Source organism: Uranotaenia lowii, chromosome 2 (assembly GCF_029784155.1).
Source record: "Uranotaenia lowii strain MFRU-FL chromosome 2, ASM2978415v1, whole genome shotgun sequence".
In the NCBI taxonomy this organism is placed as follows: domain Eukaryota; kingdom Metazoa; phylum Arthropoda; class Insecta; order Diptera; family Culicidae; genus Uranotaenia; species Uranotaenia lowii.
This window is the reverse complement of record NC_073692.1, coordinates 341,562,616-341,581,710: the sequence shown is the minus strand read 5'-3', so window position 1 is coordinate 341,581,710 and position 19,095 is coordinate 341,562,616.

The following is a 19,095-nucleotide window of genomic DNA, read 5'->3' as shown; positions in this document are numbered from 1 at the left end:
AAATCAAAAATTTGTTACATTATTTTCATTTAGATTTTAGATTTATGATTTTTCTTCGATCTTGAAAATATTTAGAACTAAATAAAACATAATAGGCAACTTTTTATAAAAATAAACAACAATGATAATTTTTTTATTAGTTAGTTCGATTGGCTCAAAATATATGTAAGGTACACCAGAGTAATTGTTTGGAATTTTTCAATAAATTGAGTACCTAAATTAAAGCTTTTATATGCATTTATTTCAACCAAAGATAGAAGTTGAACGCATCTTTGAAACTTCGTGTTCTTTTTTTATCCTGATTATAACAACATGTTCTCTTTCTTGTTAAAAATGGATAAGAGCGATCTATTAGAGATCAATCCTCAGGTTTCGATTTTAAGATGAATAGATCCAACGACCGCCCATCTGAATCATTTTTGGAGATCGATATTTTCTTAAAGGTCAAATAATTCTAGTTAGGACCCATTCCAGGTGACCACTCAGCATTTTGGCAGTCCTTATTATCAGAATTTAAAATAAAACACTTTTTTAAAAGTAATTTTTGAAACATAACTTTCAATCATGAATAGGAAATGTTAAATTTTCAGAAAATCTAAAATGGGCAAGTTGTAGCGTACGCGTAACAACTTCATTAACTATTTCATCGAGAAATAAAATTTTAATGTCAAAATGTAATGCTTTAAATTCTGAATCCATTGATATACCATTTAGATTGGTACGCTATTTCGATTATCTTCTATACACGTTTTACTGGAACATTGCTCAATCAAATTTGTGACGTCACAGTTGAATGGGCCTTAGATAGAGATGAAAATGGAAGGAGGAAAGCAATTGACGAGTTAGTGTAAAATGTGAGCTAAGACTTTTGTGTTGTGAACATCTTCAATCTTCTTGTGTGATTCTTAAATTAAAATGTACTTCTTAATTGAAATTATCTACCCAGTTTAATTGTCATAATTATGCTTTCTGGAAAAATCGGGACTTCTTATAAAAAGTGTATTTTAATGATTTTTATGAAATTTATCAAAAGGTTTTCGAAAGAAAAAGAACAAATTGATACCCTTTTTTTCAAAGTTTTTAATTTTTTATTTAAACCATATTTCACAGCCAACGGTAAAATAATTGAGAGCAAAAATTGGCCTTTCTATGTTTTACATGTTTTCAATTTTTAACTTAATGAAAAAAATGTCTTAAACTTTATTTGTTAACCCTCTAAACCCGCAATCGTCTTAAAGCCAAGCCTATACTTACTAATTTTAATTTACTGTTTTGCGAGGAATGATTCAAAATGTGTTAACTTTAACTGTATGACAAGCAGTTGTCAAACGCTACATCTAAGAAACCCTTAACATGAGAAAACTAGAAATGGACCTTGAAAAAGAGAAATACAAAACACGTCTTAAGGTGGGATTCGAATTAAAAAAACGACATTAAATCAGCAAATATGTTAAATGGTTGCAACCGAAAAAGTAGATACTGAAATTAAGCCATTGAGCCCATGTAGCTATGCAATTTTTGGAGAAAATTGTAAAAATTGTTTCCTAAACGATAAAGTTATTCGTAGAACTAAAGTGGTACGTAATCATAACTAAACTTCTTTGATTTTTTTCTGCGAAAAAAATTGAGATTAGGAGTTTTAACATTAAATAATAGTTACAATGTTTAAAGAAAGATATGAAAGTAAGGCTGCCAGTAGAAGTCCTACGCTTCTGAAGTGCCTATTGGAAAATTGATCACCCCTATGGAAAATTTAACTGCAATTTGTTTGAGAAACGCTCCCACGGAGTGGAAAATTTTGAAAATTCAAGGGTGCATTAACTAGGAAAAGTTCTAAATTTTTATGAAGTTCGAGCTTTTATGGAATTTTTTAACGGATTTTTCCCGCTTGAAGGGGGGGGGGGTGATCACCCCGATCACCCCCCCATAGGACCGCGCCTGCCCTGGAGAGTCAATTTGACACTTCTGACTAAAACCAATTTATCTTTCTTGTTTCTCGACCGATTTTTTTTAGAAAATTTATAACTTTAAAAACCTTGTAGTGTATCTTAAATATGTTTTTCAGACATTATTCACATAAAACACTTCAGTTATCCGTTATTAAAAGTCTAAGAAAAAAAATCGAAAAAACATTTTTCGGAAAAAAGGCAGAAGATCAGCTACGGAATGCTAAAAAATGTCACTAAGTGTCCATGAAAGCTGAAGTTAGACGCTATACTTTGCACAAAAGTAGGTATATGTTTTTTTGATTACTATAACCACAACAGAGTAGTAAAGTGGAGTAAACTCCGTACTTTTCAATCAATGAACCGTCAAAATTGTTCAAGTGACACCAGATAAATTTTTAAAAAAGGAATGAAAAGTTGACGTATTTTGAGACATTTTTGCATTTTTAAAATGTCCAATTACGAATCACAGGCTTTTTAACAAATTTTTAAAGGTAGGTAGATGTTTTTAGAACTTTTTGTCAATTTGAAATTTTACAGATTTTCATGCACTATTATTCAATTGTGCGCTTGATTTTCAGCATATTAACTCTAGATTTTTGCAATAAATTTTTGTTCACCAGGAAGCCAACTTCCTACCAATTTCAGTGGTGTAATAACATAAGCGCTGCGATACTGAAGAAAAAATTATGTGTTTGGAGGGGGGGGGGGGGGCACATTTTTACTCTCTCTGAGCACTGATTTCTCTCATTTGAACTCAATCCAATTCAATCACAGGCTGCACAATTTATGTGACCATTGACGAATTTTCTCTCTTTATTTCAGTTCCCCAATTTTGACAGTCTAAAAATACAAAATTTGTCAAATAACGTCTACTTTTCAATCCTCTTTTGAAAATTTATCTGGTGTGGCTTAAACAGTTTTTATTGATTCAAAATAATAGAAAAGTAGGGTTCTAACTCCACTTTTTTTTAAATTTTTGCGATCATGATCTTAAAAAAAAAATTAAAAAACATACAATATTGTGCAAAGTATAGCTTCTAACATCAGCTTTCTTGGACACTAAATGACATTTTTTGGAGCATTCCGTAGCTGATCTTCAGTCTTTTTTCCAAAGCATGTATTTTTTTGGATTTTTTCCCTTTGACTTCGAATAACAGAAAACAGAAGTGTTGCATGTGAATATTGTCTGACAAACATATTTGAGTTATGTTACGAGGGTTCCAAACTTATAAGATTTGTAAAAATTAGTAGGGGAACAAGAGAGATACAGTTGCAGTGGTTTTAAGCGAGGAGTGTCAAATTGACACTCAAGGCCTGCTCAGGGAGTTTTTCTTCCGGAGCTTTAAGGCGTGGCCATAAAAAAAATTAAAAATGCAAAGCTGAAGATTTAAGAGTTCATAAAGGTTTCCTCATGAAATTGTATCAAAGGGTGATACGGTCAAAATTTGGTCAAGGGAAAACGCGTGTAAATCGGTGAAATCGTTTATTAAAAATCAAATTAAATTTCTTTTTCAAGTTTAATTAGTACAAAATTCAGGAAAAACATTCAGTTAGGCTTCCGCTTTTCCAAATCCGGATTTCCGGGCCTTACGCTTAATCCCTGCCATCAGATTTTGTACAGCCACCTTGTCCACCTTTTTCGCCGCAGAAAGCCAGTTGCCTGGAACTGCTGCTCGTCCTTAGCAGTTTTTTTGTTCTTTTTTAGGTTCCGCTTGACAATAGCCCAGTATTATCAATTGGGCGGAGCTCTGGCGTGTTGGGAGGGTTCTTATCCTTGGGAACCACCTGCACGTTGTTGGCGGCGTACCACTCCATGGCCTTGTTACCGTTATGGCAAGATGCCAAATCCGGCCAAAACAGTACGGAACAACCGTGTTTCTTCAGGAAAGGCAGCAGACGTTTATTCAAACACTTTTTCATGTAAATTTCTTGGCTGACAGTCCCGGAAGCTATGAAAATGCTGCTTTTCAAGCCACAGGTACAGATGGCTTGCCAAACCAGATATTCGCGAACTTTGACAGTTTCATGTGCTTGAAAATATCTGCTACCTTTCCCCTTCCTTTTGCCGTAAAACACTCCTGTCCCGGAAGCTGCTTGTAGTCGGCTTTGACGTAGGTTTCGTCGTCCATTATCACGCAGTCAAACTTCGTCAGCATCGTCGTGTACAGCCTCCGGGATCGCGCTTTGGCCGTCGTATTTTGTTTACCATCGCGATTTGGAATCACTACCTTCTTGTAAGTCGATAGTCCGGGTCGTTAGACACTTCCAAGGAATCAACTAATAGGGTAAAAATAGCGGAATTACCCTATCAAGGCCACTTTGAACAACCTCTTTCAAAGAGGCACACGCTCGACTGAACTCGAATGACTCTCTTATTCCGGATGTGGATCTTTTCCACCTTTTCGGAACTACTACTCGGAGGCGAAATATCAATGTTTGCCTTCCAGGCGATGGCGATGACCCTCTTGCATCAACCTGTTCACAAAGTGTAATACAAAATTTATTCACATTTGTAGATTAAGTTTCAGAACTACGATCTTCAAATAATTAAAAAAAAAAAAACAAAATTAGAACCGTAACAGTAACCAATTCAAACATATTGCACCCGTTGAGATGCTTTGTAACAGTCGCCGAAAGTGGCCTAGAGGATAGCGTTTAAGTCTTCTAACCCAGAGGTCATGAATTCGAGTCTCGGTCACGGCATACATAATACTTTTTCAGCAGGATGGTGTGTTAGCATTAGTAAGATGTTTCGAATTTTTGAAGCCTGGAGCTCTAGGAAGCTTCGTTTTGATTCGAAACTCATCCATAATTTTTTTGCCCAGTTTAAATTTAACTTTTTCATGCGTAAAGTTTGATTTTTAGGATTGTTAATAGGAAAAATTAATTTTTGAACATGTTTTTTTGTATATCTGGAACTGAGTCATCCAAGTGTTGTTGTTCCAGTTTGCATAATTCTTCAAAGGGAATCAACCGCTGAACAACTTTCTTGAAATCATGTCGTAGTATCTCTGAACATAATCGAGTTAAAGTATGTTGAATGGAGGTATGTCGTTTGGCATTGAAGGCAGTCAAATGAAACCCTCAACGCTACATTGAAAAAAATTGAAGAAAAGTTTGTGAACAAAATTTCCTTTTGAGAATTTGTAAATTTACACAAAAAGGATAAGATGGCTCGATTGCAGAGATTTAAGAAGAATCATGTTCGATTTTCAGAACAAAATACACAGAGTTAAACAAGAATAGTATCACACTATTTTTTAAATTTTGTTCTATAATTTATTCAAAGTTTATGTTTCAAAAAATCTCTTACTCGCCAATTTTATTTCCAATTCGGTTCGTTTGATACATTTTTACGTAAACATCATTGTCGATAATAAAGTATTTTGAACTGAAGTATATCTATGGTATAAAGAATATCCTTTCTCTCATCTCCTAAAAAAGAAAATTTGACTATAAATACATTTAAGTTTTTATAAACACGTCAACATGAAGCATCCCGTACATTGCAAGGGGAAAATTTCTTAAATGTCAGCGCCATTAATTGTTATTTACAAAATTAAAAAAAACGAAGCCGGAACTGAAGTTTAATCAATTTCCCACGTCACACTTTCCGGCTGCTGCTACTACACCTGTTTGGGATATGTTGTAGGTGATGGAGATTTTGCTCCGAGGTGGAACCGAAATATTAATTATAACCAGCATTGTGCTAGTTATGAATAGAGACCGTCGACCTGAGCGAAAGAGTTTCATCTGCCGCTGGCAGGTCACTCAATGATGTTTTCGAGGGATAAAACCAGAACTTGCCAACCGGCTCGCTGGCTCGCTCATCGACTGCCTGACTGACTGGCTTGGGGATCCCTTTTTCAACTCTTCCCTTCTAGAATTAGTTCCCCATCAGAGAGGCAATCAGGACCAATCAAGACAAGAAAGTAGGACTCTCGTCCGGCCATCGGATCAGCTTTAGAGTAGAAAAATATCGTTAAGGGAAGGAGTTTTTTTTTCGTTTCCTATAAATATTGCATCCTACCGAGCCATCAAGCTAGCCACACTGGGTGGGTCATCCGGGTGAAAGGATACGGCAAGGGAAAAAGAACTTATTGCTGTGGTCATAAACAAGCTTTTGACATTATTAATTTTCAATAAAATCAATTACCGAACATATCAAAAACATACAACGGCCATCAGGGAACCGCGCCGGGAATTACGAAACATCATTATTCTTGACTGCATTTGCGGGTGATGGAAATAACGGCGAGAATAAACGTGGAAGCGACTAGCTTTCGTTGTGTTTTTTTCCTCGTTTTACTACGTAACAAAATGATACCTAAAAGTTTGACACATTTCTGGTACGATTCAACATGTCTTAAATTGCTATAACTGAAACAAAATATGCAATAATTCTGAACTAAGAAAATAACTCTAGGTAACAAATATTTTTAATGAATTTTAGCTTGAATCATGTGACAACCATTACTATTCAAATTCATCTTATCTTGGCAGTTGGCGCCTGTGTCAATCCATCATACATCGTACTATTCTTTCGACGTTATAATGGTGATTAAACTTATCAGTGTAAAGACTTGTTTCATCTGCAGCAATATTTCATCTTTATGAACCGCTTTACTAGTTTCACTAGATAGGATGATAATTAAAAGATGTGGTTTAAGCGCAATCTTCTAAGTACTTAGTTTGTGTGAACAAAAGGTCGTTAAAAATATGTATGACGTTGTCTAAAGGGATTTGAAATTCGTGGTTCAAGAAAGATTTTTTTTAGGTTTTACTAGTGACACTTTACCATCCTTATGGCATTCGTGTCGAGTTCAAGAAAGATGATATACATAACCTTACTTATTTTGCAAAATAAACAAAAATTTATTGATTTAAATAAATAAACAAACATATATAAGATCTCAGTGATCTCAGTGATCTCAGTGTTCTTTCGAAGAGATCAGCCAATTACTTAACACTAAAACGAACATCTTCCAAGGATATAATGGCTTGCATCTTACAAGTACTGAAACCCTTAATCCATAGAAATAGTACTATGTATGCCGTTACCGATTTTCGATCTTCTGATTGTTGGCTTAAACCTTATCCTCTCCACTTCCATCTGTACCGTTGAGCCGTCAACACGTACGCCGGAGCATCGTATCGTTGCTGTGTACCTGCAGGAACATTTTACATTATTTATTTTTTCCTTACCTGTATTTCAATCAGCACTTTTCAGTGCTAAAATTATTTTCATTTTCTTTTATTCATATTTTCTCTTTTCTTTCCAGCATGGGGAAGTCTTCGGCCGGCTCAAGGGCCGGAAGAAAACGGATTGCTGAACCTAATCCAGGGCCATCTGCCAAAAAAGTTGAAATTTCCAATTCATTCGATGTCCTTCATAACATCGGTGATGAGGAAATATTCATATTTAATTCTGATAAGAGTACTAAGAAACCTTCTTCTTCTTCTTATACTCTTAAAAACGAAAAGATTCCACCAATAACGGTCACGATTCCTGACTTCAATGCCTTTCGAAAAGAAATCGTCACTTCCGTCAAGGATGTGAAGATTTCTTTTCAGATCGGTCGAAGGGGAACTGCTCGTATATTGGCGGAATCTTTTAATGATTTTCAAAAGGTTTTAAATTATTTGAATAATAAAAAACACCAATTTTTTACGTACGACACTAGAAGTGATCGTCCATTTAAAGTTGTACTTCGTGGTCTCACTGGCGATCAGACACCGGATGAGATCACAGCTGAATTAAATTCTTTGTTAGGTTTTTCTCCAATTCAAGTAATTCAAATGAGGAAAAGAACCAACACGAATAATACCAGTAGTGTTGGTTTTGCTCCTGAACTTTATTTGATCCATTTTAAAAAGGATCAGGTTAATAATTTGAAAATTTTGGAAAAGGCTCGTCTTATGTTTCATTGTCGAGTAAAATTTGAACCTTTTCGTAAATCCCATACCAATTTTTTACAAAATATTACGCAATGTCGTCGTTGTCAAGCTTTTTGTCATGGCACTAAAAATTGTAGAATGAATGCCAGATGCATGTTTTGCGGCTCATTCGATCATGAAAAATCTAAATGCCTTTTTGGTGGTGATAAGCCAAAAACAGAATTTTTTAAGTGTGCGAATTGCGCAGGTAATCATACCTCGAATTCTCTAGACTGTCCCGTTAGGGCAAAAATTGTTGCTTCTAGGAAAAATCCCAAAGTTTCCAGAAAAGTTTCTTCTCCTCCTTCCTCTTTTTCATCTTCACACGTCAGACCGGCAAACAACCTGCCTGTTCGCGGTCAGCCTCGGCCTACATTGGAATCACGGCTGGGTAATACCCGAAGTGATTTTAATGTTACCTGTGCTGAATCTGCGCCACAGACTCGTTGTTTATCGTTCTCAGAGGTGGTTGAAAATGGGTTGCCTTCTTCAGGTTTAACTAATAAAAATGGGAAAAAACCAAGTCTCAACGTTCATGCGAAGGCTTGGGAAAATCCCCGAAATTCAAATACTTTTTCTTCTCCTTCCTTTTCTGATCCTAACAATTTTGTTGATTTGGGTGAGATTACTGAGGAAAAATTAAAATTTTTGCATCAAAATTTAATGGAAATGATGCAACTTATGTTGAAAGCAAATTCAATGTTTGAAGCTTTCCAAACTTCTTTTAATTATGCTAACAAAATTATTATGACTTTACGATTCCCTCATGGATCCAAATAGATGTTTAAATATTATGAATTGGAACGCTAGATCTTTGCTGGCTAACCAAGATGAATTCTTTTTATTTTTGAAAACTCAAAACATAGGGGAGAGTGGGGTAACGTGGGCCATGGGGAAACGTGAGCCACTTTGAATATCTCAGATGTGTGTTGAGATAAAAATCTCAATCCAACTGTCATCGTCGTCGCTTTGCTCAAGCATATTTTTCTATATGTTGTTGACTTAAATACGCATTATATGTTTCTTTTATTTATCATACTTAAAAAAGTTAAATAAAAATAATTTACATAATTAAAAAGCACCCGCTAATTTCATCGATGGGGAGCCTAAAGTTCATAACAAAAATATGCTCATACGCTTATGATCTTAGTTTTGTCATGTTCTTTAACGTGGAAAATGAATTTTTGATGAAACATCAATAAGTCACACAAACGCAACCAATATGCAATTCATAACTTGTGGGGAATCGTGGGCCACACATCTTGAACCATCTATATTTTTATGTTTTTATACACATTCATAACTTAAAATACATTTTCCCTATCTGTAAAGTTCTCTTATGCCAAATGAAGAAAAAAGAAAAATATTTTGTCCATCCCATATAAGGAATTTTGAAAAACGTTCGCAAGCCAGGTTTTTGAATCTATTCGGTCATACACATGTCGCTTTTTTTATTCACACATCTGAAATTGCTTTGAAATAACGAAATGAATTATTAAATTACAGTTTTGGGTCAACTCATAAACTTTGAATGTTATTTGGTCAATTTGAATTTGGTGGCCCACGATTCCCCACCATTTTTCAAAATCCAAAAAATATTGCTTTATTTAAAACAGTCAGAACTTGGAGAAAATAACTTATTAAAAATTTTAAAAACTGCCAAATGATACCTTAAAAATTTAGAAAACCATACCATTTTTTATTTTCATTTTATCTTTTATATTAAAGAAGTTATGGAACAAAGAAAAAAAGTGGCCCATGATTCCCCACTCTCCCATACATATTGCTGCCATCACTGAAACTTTTTTAAAGCCAGACAATAACTTGAAAAGCAATGCTTTCTTTAAAATTTTACGTAATGATCGACTTGATCGACAAGGTGGGGGTGTAGCTATTGTCATCAATAGTCGTCTCAAATTTAGACTTCTTCCTTCTTTCAATACAAAAGTCTTAGAAACAATTGGAATTGAATTAGAAACTTCTATGGGGAAAATTATAATTGTTGCCGCATATTTGCCTTTTCAATGTAGCGGTGAACAGAAAAATTTTTTGAAGGGAGATTTACAAAAACTCACCAGAAATAAATCTAAATTTTTTATTATTGGTGACTTTAGTGCAAAACACCGATCTTGGAATAATATTTCATCAAATTCAAATGGGAATATTTTGTTTAATGACTGCTCTGCAGGTTATTATACTGTTGAATATCCTAATGGGCATACTTGTTTTTCTTCAATTAGAAATCCCTCCACAATTGATTTGGTTCTAACGGATTTAGGCGAGCATTGTAGTCAATTAGTTACTCATGCGGACCTCGATTCAGACCACCTTCCAGTAACATTTTCTTTATCCCAAAGTCCCATTGAAAACCCTTTAAAATCAACTTTTGATTTTCAAAAGGCTAACTGGGAGCGATATATGAATTTTATTGAACGTAATTTAGATGTAAACGTTCTATTGAATTCAATAGAAGATATTGATTTGGCTGTAGAAAATTTGACAACTTCAATAGTCAATGCTAGAGCCGCTTCAATACCTAAAGTTAAACATAAATTTAATCAACCTTTAATTGATGATGATCTTCAGTTTTTGATACGACTGAAAAACATTCGTCGACGCCAATATCAACGTACTAGGGATCCTTATTTGAAATTAATTTATTGCGACCTTCAAAAAGAGATCAAACGTCGTTTAAATTTCATTCGTAATGAAAATTTTGCTAAAGCAGTAGAGGACATAAAACCCTACTCAAAGCCATTTTGGAAATTAACTAAAATTCTAAAAAAGCCCCAGAAGCCAATTCCTACTTTGAAAGATGGGGATAAACTTCTTTTAACTAATTCAGAAAAAGCTCAAAAATTAGCCCAACAATTTGAATCTGCTCATGATTTTAATTTAAACATTGTAAGTCCAATTGATGCTCAAATTTCCCTAGAATTTGATGATATTCTTTCTAAGCAAATTGTGTTTGAAAGTTCTTGTGAGACAAATATTGATGAACTTAAATTGATTTTCAAAATATTTAAAAATATGTAAGCCCCGGGGGAAGATGGGATTTTCTATATTCTTATTAAAAAGTTGCCTGAAAGCCCTTTAAATTTTTTAGTTAAAATCTTCAATAAATGTTTTCACTTGGCTTATTTTCCCAATAAATGGAAAAATGCCAAAGTAACTCCAATTTTGAAACCTGGAAAAAGTGCTTCAGAGCCTTCAAGTTATCGACCAATTAGTTTGCTTCCTTCTTTAAGTAAATTATTTGAGAGAGTTATTTTGAATAGAATGATGATTCACATTAATCAGAATTCTATTTTCCCTGATGAACAATTTGGTTTTCGTCATGGACATTCTACTACACAACAACTTTTGAGCGTAACTAATATGATTAACGCTAGCAAATCTGAGGGTTATTCAAGGTGTTGCTCTTCTTGATATTGAAAAAGCTTTTGACAGTGTTTGGCACAAAGGTTTAGTAGCTAAATTAGCTCGATTTGATTTTCCTGTATATCTCACCAAAATTATTCAAAATTATTTGACTAGCCGAACTTTGCAAGTAAGCTATCAAAATTCATGCTCTGAAAGGATACCCATTAGAGCTGGTGTCCCTCAGGGTAGTATACTTGGGCCTATTTTATACAATATTTTTACTTCTGATCTTCCTGATGTCCCAGAAGGAAAAGGTAGAAGATTATTTGCTGACGATACTTTGCTTTCAGCCAAAGGTCGAAATTTACGGGTGGTACGCAGTAGATTGCAACAAAATTTAAATTCCTTTTTGAATTACTTGAAAATGTGGAAAATTTCTCCTAACGCTTCCAAAACTCAACTTATTTTATTTCCCCATAAGCCAAGAGCAAATTTTTTAAAACCTAATGAAAATCATTCCATAACTTTTAATGGGGTTTCTTTAGAATGGTCTGATCACGTGAAGTACCTGGGACTTACACTTGATCGGAATCTTACTTTTAAAAATCACATTGAAGATATTCAATCTAAGTGTAATAAATATACTAAATCTCTTTATTCTCTCATCAACAGGAAATCCAGGTTGTGTCTGCGAAATAAGATGTTAATCTACAAACAGGTATTCCGACCAGCGATAATGTATGCAGTTCCGATTTGGTCTAGCTGCTGCGCGACGAGGAAGAAGGCCATCCAGAGGATTCAGAACAAGGTTCTGAAAATGATTTTGCGGCTTCCACCTTGGCACAGCACCGAAGATCTTCATCGGATTGCGGGCATTGAATCGATCGAAGAGATGGCCAACAAAATCATCTCCAACTTCAGAGGCAAATCGATGCAGTCTTCCATCGCAGAGATTCGTTCTCTCTATAATTAGTATTAATTTAGGATAGTTTTAGTTTTTAGTAGTAAGTTTAAAATATTTTTTGACATTACAGGATGTTCTCCTACATAAAAATACATGATTGCACTCAGCAAAATTAATTCAAATAAATAAATTATAGTGATTAATAAACTATAGGGCTCTGGACAGTTCATCATTGAACTGAACACCTAATTTAATGTAATAATGTAATAAAAATGTAATGATGAATTGGTACAAATAAAGACATATTTAAAAAAAAAAAAAACCTTATCCTCTATGCCACTCGCGGTCGCTTTAAAATAAATCTCAGTGAAATAATAATTCTCATAGGAAAAATTTCAAATGAGCAAAAAGCGTGTTATGAGAAAACTTCAAAGCCGTACAAGACCATTTGCATTGATGTTGAGTATTGGACACCTTTTCGCTCCACTGAAAATGAAGGGTACTATTAATGAATATAAATGCCTAATCGAAAACAAGAGAGCAATTTCAACCGTCTAAGAAATATCTATAAATGTTTTAATCCACCAATATAATCATTTTATAACTTCTTTTAAACAAAGTTGTATAAATTTCCCATACAAAATAAACATATGAATTTTACGAGTTTTTTTTTGTATTGAAGCAAAACTTACAAAAACTAATACAATGACTAATTTTTCGTAGTGATTCAACATGGTCATATAGAAGTTGTTGATAGGAGTTTTTTTGTTTGATACGAGATGAACTAACCCATACTTGAAAATCCTTATTCTGAACTATACAAGTGACACTGAACAATGTAGATGAAAATTCTTCCTTACCAAGCCTGAGTGAACAGACCAAGATTCACAAAGATACTAGAATCAGAATTATTTTAGATTATTGCATATTTTATTCTATACTATGTATGTACCTATCAATTTCAAGTTTGTCAGAATAGTGACTGGCACAATAGAGTGTGTCAAATTGAAACTTTTTTGGAATTTCAAAATGCTTGTAGTCTAAAAAGTTTCCTTTTGGTCAAAACAAACAACAGAATTTTTGCAGATTTTAAAGGTACCTGAGTTTTGATTTGAAGTTTTGTGTGGAAAAGCGTGAAAATTTGTTCAGAGATTGTCACTTTTTTTCTAACATGTTTTGTACAATTCCATATATAACTCTGAATTAATGCTTGTGTATATAATGCTGATTTAATGCTAAAAAGGCTAAATAGCGGGCGGAATAAATGCTATCACGACAGAGCCTTTAATAAGCATTACAAATGCTGAATTAGAGCACCATCAAAACGTCATTTTTCGCCAGCCGTATAAAAGCATTAACAATGCATACTTAGAACACCTTTTAATTATTTAATTGATTGATCATGATTGATGTGAAACGGAAATTCAAATTAGGAAATTATTCTTTGATTTATTAACCCTCATCCGCATCAGATTTCATTACCCTAATCAGCACTAACAGTGTCAATGTGACACTACAAGCTAAAATCGTTATAACTTTTGGCGTGTTCAACCGATCTAAACATAACTTATATCAATAGAAACCTTGTAATGTCAGTAAAATATGTTTAGAACATTATATATAGCTAAAGCTTCTAGTTTTCTTGTTATTCAGCATGAAAAAAAAACCGAAAAAACATGCCTCAGGAAAACTGCTGTAGTTCATATATTACTCGTCCAAAAAAATATTTGTCTTATGCATATGGAAGCTGAAGTTAATGTCTACATCATGAAGCCAAGAAATTTTTTTTTAAATTTTTTAATGAAATGGTCGCAAAAAGTTCAAAAAAGTGGTCTGAAAAACCTACTTTTCATTCGATTGCTTGTAAATTCCGTTTGAGCGATGGTAGAGTTTTTGAAAAAATATGACTACAAAATCTATTAAATTCTAACATTTTGCTGTCTTTAGATTTTCCATGCAACAAAAATTGAATTTACTGGAATTTTTCAAAGTTGACTACTTTGCGCGATTTTTTCAAAAGTTGAAATTTCATCTGTTTTTGTGTTCCACCGTCAAGTTGTACCCGGATTTTCAGTACTTTTACTTTGTTTCGACCAATCAAAAGTATATTCATTGGAAAGCACATTTAATCTACATTCAAGTAAAGTGCAACAATTCACGCTGTGAGATTTCACAAAAATATGAAAATTATAAACGTAAAATCATTCCTGAATTTCTAGAACCACAAGCAGCACGTCCAGCAAAACGTGTTTGTTTGCTCTCCGAGTAGGTACGGTGGGTGGTGATTCCGGCAGAGAGCCAAGCCGAGACCCGAAATAATGATGCGTGTCGTACGTTTCTTGGTTGGAAATTTTCTATTGATAGTAGTTCACGTTTGCTTGTCACGACACTAACACTAATAACAAAAAAACCTGATTTCAATAAATATCAACTTATATTATAACTTGCACTTTACATTAATCTTAGCAACAATTGAGGTGTGGACAAAGTGGTTGAGTTCAAGCTATGATGTAAGATGGATACGGCTCGAGGTTGGACTGGCGTAGTTAAACAGCTCAAGCTGATGTCGAAGTTCCACACGGAACTCATTCTCGTGCGATGATTTTGACGATCACGATCACATTGTACCAGATTTCTCCCATCTCTCGCTTGTTGTTGTGTCTCTGGTCATCAGCTATTATGTTCTGCTGGACAACAAACAACAACAATGCACGAGCCGGGTTCACGAAGGGTATTTGTTAAGACGGGGTTTTCAGAATGCCTTTGCCGTAACGGAAGCTGGTGTTTTGACTGGATCGCACAGAGTTGATCCAAACAGGATTTCGAAGGATCGTTGACTTTATTAATTCCAAACTACAAAACTCCAACTCCTCAACTACCAAACTACTACTACACTTACGACTCGAGATCCGACCCCTCCTCGCATTGACTCGAGTTTAACGTACACATACCTCCCCTCTGCATAACTCAAGGCCTCTAGCGACTCGAGATCTGACCTCTCCTCGTAATGGTTCAACATTCAGAAGAGAGTCGGATTGAATATTTGCGCACATGTCGTTTACATAGATTATGAAAAGAAGCGGTCCAAGGTGACTCCCCTGAAGAACTCCAGATGGAAAGGCAAAAGTTCTTGAGCGCGAGTTTTTAATTTTTGTGAAGGCATGTCGGTCCGTGAGATATGACTTTAACTCAAGTGCCCAAGCAATCAGAGAAACTTAGTTGATCCAGTTTCGCTACAAGCACTTTGTGCGGGACACGGTCAAACGCTTTTGCAAAGCCTATATGAACAAAGTCTATTTGAAATCCTTTCTCCATGATTGATCACGGCACGGTTGATCTTCACTTCATAAAACCATGTTGAGCCTCTGATATAAATGATTTTTAGCGGCGTAGATTCTTTCATGCATTAGGACTTAAAAAATCTTGGAAATGGAGTTCAAGATTGACATAGGTCGGTAATTATCTACGCATTTAGTATTTCCAAATTTGTGAATTGGTGATATATCCGCAACTTTTCATGCTCTGGGAACCGATCTTTCCGATAATGATCGGTTTATCATACTATAAATCGGGGCAGCTAAAGGTGCTGCGCAAAGTTAAAAAAAGCGGTAGGTATGCGATCTGGTTCAGAACCTTTAGTTAGGTCAAGTGAGGACAACCGTTCGTAGATATCCTGCTCAGTGAAGCACGATAAATAAAGTTGATATCGTTAGATTGAATAAAGGCGTAGTAATTTGCTGACTGAGTCGGTACTAGCTGGACAATATACATTTTGGAAGAAGGCAGAAGGCGTTTAAGGCAGTGACTCCGTTGAAACTCATATCTTCAGGAATCAATGCGTTCCGTTTTCTTCGATAAAAGTGTTTCCAGAATGACGAGGGATCACGTTTGAGGTTTTGTTGCAGCTGAGAAAGCTGTTGGCGGAAGAGGAGATCGTTCAGGTTATTTTTTTTTAGTTTTAATGCGATGATAAATTTGAAGATATAATTCAAATAAGTGAATACGGTTTTAACACTGAAGTACTTTAAATATTTTTTTTTCACTGTTGGCAATAAATGCAATTACATCACCATGGACCAAATTCTTTAACCTTTTTTTCACCTTCAAGCAGTCTTCCGAAAATCAATCAAAACAAACACTCAGGATGCGTTTCCTGTTGGAAACATTCAGATTGTATAATGGGATAGCGCCTCTCGCAACTGCTTCGCCTGGCTGGTATGCAATCTCGATCAGCGCTCCTATCAGCTATGCAAACCGAGTCGCATCATTCAGAATCATCGGTTTAGCTAACATCGCATATCGGAGATGAGTGAGATACAAACTGATCCATTCTGAATGTATCTCACTCAGTATCTGCCTGCATTATATGAAATTCAAAATTATTTTTTGCAGGACGAGAAAAATCAAACAGTTGTGCGGGACACCATAAATTCTCAGTAGTTTTAACGTGACGGACGACAGTTTAATAAGTGAACTTGTAAAATTTGTAAAACATGGCGAAAGTGAACATCTTTCCCTCACAAACACAACTTCAATTTGATTTTGATCATACTGATGTTAAAAAACGTTATAACAACAAATAAATTTATTAATTTGCTATATATCAAATCCAACAAAATACGCTAATGATCGGCTTCATGTATCACTCACTCACTGCCTGATCCATTCACTCCTGATCGAAGACCAACAAGATTCGCCATATGCATTGCGCATTGGTGAGATTCCAATTTGATGATGGTGCTGCACTGTTTTGACAGCAAGCATCGTACGAGGTGATCTGTATTTTAGCGATGAATTGAACGATCGATGATCGGGTAGGTCCAGTAGCAATCAATAACGGAACCTGACCGTTGTACGTTCAGTTGCGAAGTGCAATCAGAAACATTCATTGAAAATGAGTGATATTCGGAACACTGCCTTCAAGAAAGTTAAATCTATAAATTCTTTTAATAATATTGGTGTTTTTCGATGATTGAAAAATTTCAATCTCAAAAACAAGAACTGTTTGAGTTCATTGGTGTATCGGGCTTAAATCTTCGATCTATGTTTTTTTATGCTTCCTTTCCCCTTTATATCATTTTTTTTCTAAACAATCATTGTGAACAGTTTGAAATTATGTGTACATCAAGAATTTTCAATTATTTTTTTTTACATTTTTCATACTACAATGGTTGAAAATTTGTTGCTTTAAGAAATGAAGGGTTAAAGATAAAAAATTTATTGCTCATAAACTGAACAAATTGTTTTAGTTCTCTGTACACCTTATAAACCTGGTTTATTTTAAAGAAAGTTCATTCTGTCCCAGGGGGTTCTCAACTTGTCCCACCCAGTGATTTATTTTGAGCAATTAGCACACATTTTAAAATTGCATGTATCAAAGCTACGGTCAATTTTTTTAAAATGCAGGATATAAACAATGCACGATCAACTAAATCCATCCGAATTATTATTAGATTCTACCCAACGGTTAAAAAGTTAGGGTAATTTCATATGTGGCAATTTCATCGTGGACACTTTTTATATGTGAAATATCGAAAAAATAAATCAACAATTAAAATTTGTTTTTTTTTCCAATTTTGATGGGGTCTAACTCTTAGGAAACTTGAAATAATGGCAAGTTATCTTATTCAAATAAAAATGTTATTATTTCCATGACTCAATATTTCTACTCTAATTTAACAAAGTTTTCAATTGATGGTTTAATTGTTGTAAGTAATGAGATGATTTTTTTTATTTGGATTTGGTTTTCATAATAGCTAATTGAATTTATGATGCATTCAAATTGTTTGATTCTTTTACAGTACAGAATTAAGCTGAATATGTGAAAAAATATCGAGGACATATAGATGCAGTAGAGGGTTTGAATATTATCTGGAACACAATGTCGTTGAAAATTAGGAATTTGCAAAAAAGCGAGAAATAAATTCTTGTGTGCCTAAATTTTTTCAAAAAGATTGGCTTCAACATATGTTATATTTACTGAAGTACTGTTTTTATTTTTTTCTAAAACCTTGAGACTCTAATCAATGCTTGAAGACTTCATTGACCCATTTTTAACTGAATCCTCCTGGATAAATCGAACCTAAAAATGCAATGCAGTATCGTTTGCATGTCCAACATTTCCATGTTTGTTTGACATGTAACCCTAGCGAAAAGTGAAAACACGCAGTTCAGATCACGTGATGTTAGAAAAAAATCATTTTACGTTGAGCCAGAGTGCACCGAGCCGTTATGCATTTCTCATTTCTGGGAAATATTTGTGAGACTTATGTACCTGTCTGGCGAAAATAAATTAAAGGTAAAGGCATAGGTATATACATAAGAATGTCATCCCCTGTTGCAACGCAGTTTTTGCAGCGTTTGGGAACGTTGGCAGCGTTTCTTTTTAAAAGGCGTATCGTTTATGCCATGAATATCATGAGGATGGGCATCCATTCCAATTATAAATTGAAATATAAAACCATTATTCAAAACTCCTGAACTTCACTCTTTGGTTGTATAGAGAAATATGATAAAAAAGGGAAAAATACTTTTGCTTAGAAATTTCACGATTGAAAAACTTAGTTCTTATTTTCTACAATCAAAATTTCTAATTTTTTAACATATTCAAATTGTTTTTAAAAACCATAACTTGGTTTATAGTTGATCTCCACCCCCACCTTATAAAAATTGCGTCTACGGCTCTGATGTCCGGTGTAGAAGAATTGAATGGAAATGATTCCCAATTTCCCGGCGCTCATAGTGTCACCTGTGCATGATAATTTTTACAACCCATTCTGTTAGATGCGGCTCACGTGCATTTCTCAAAGGTTTAATGTGCTGTCGATTTTAAAGCTTCAAACTCGCCAAGCTTAATTGACATAAACAGTTTGTTGTGGCTAGCCTTTGAGTGAAGTACATTCTCATTTCTAGGGAACTTTTCGGAGAAGAAAGTATCTCAGG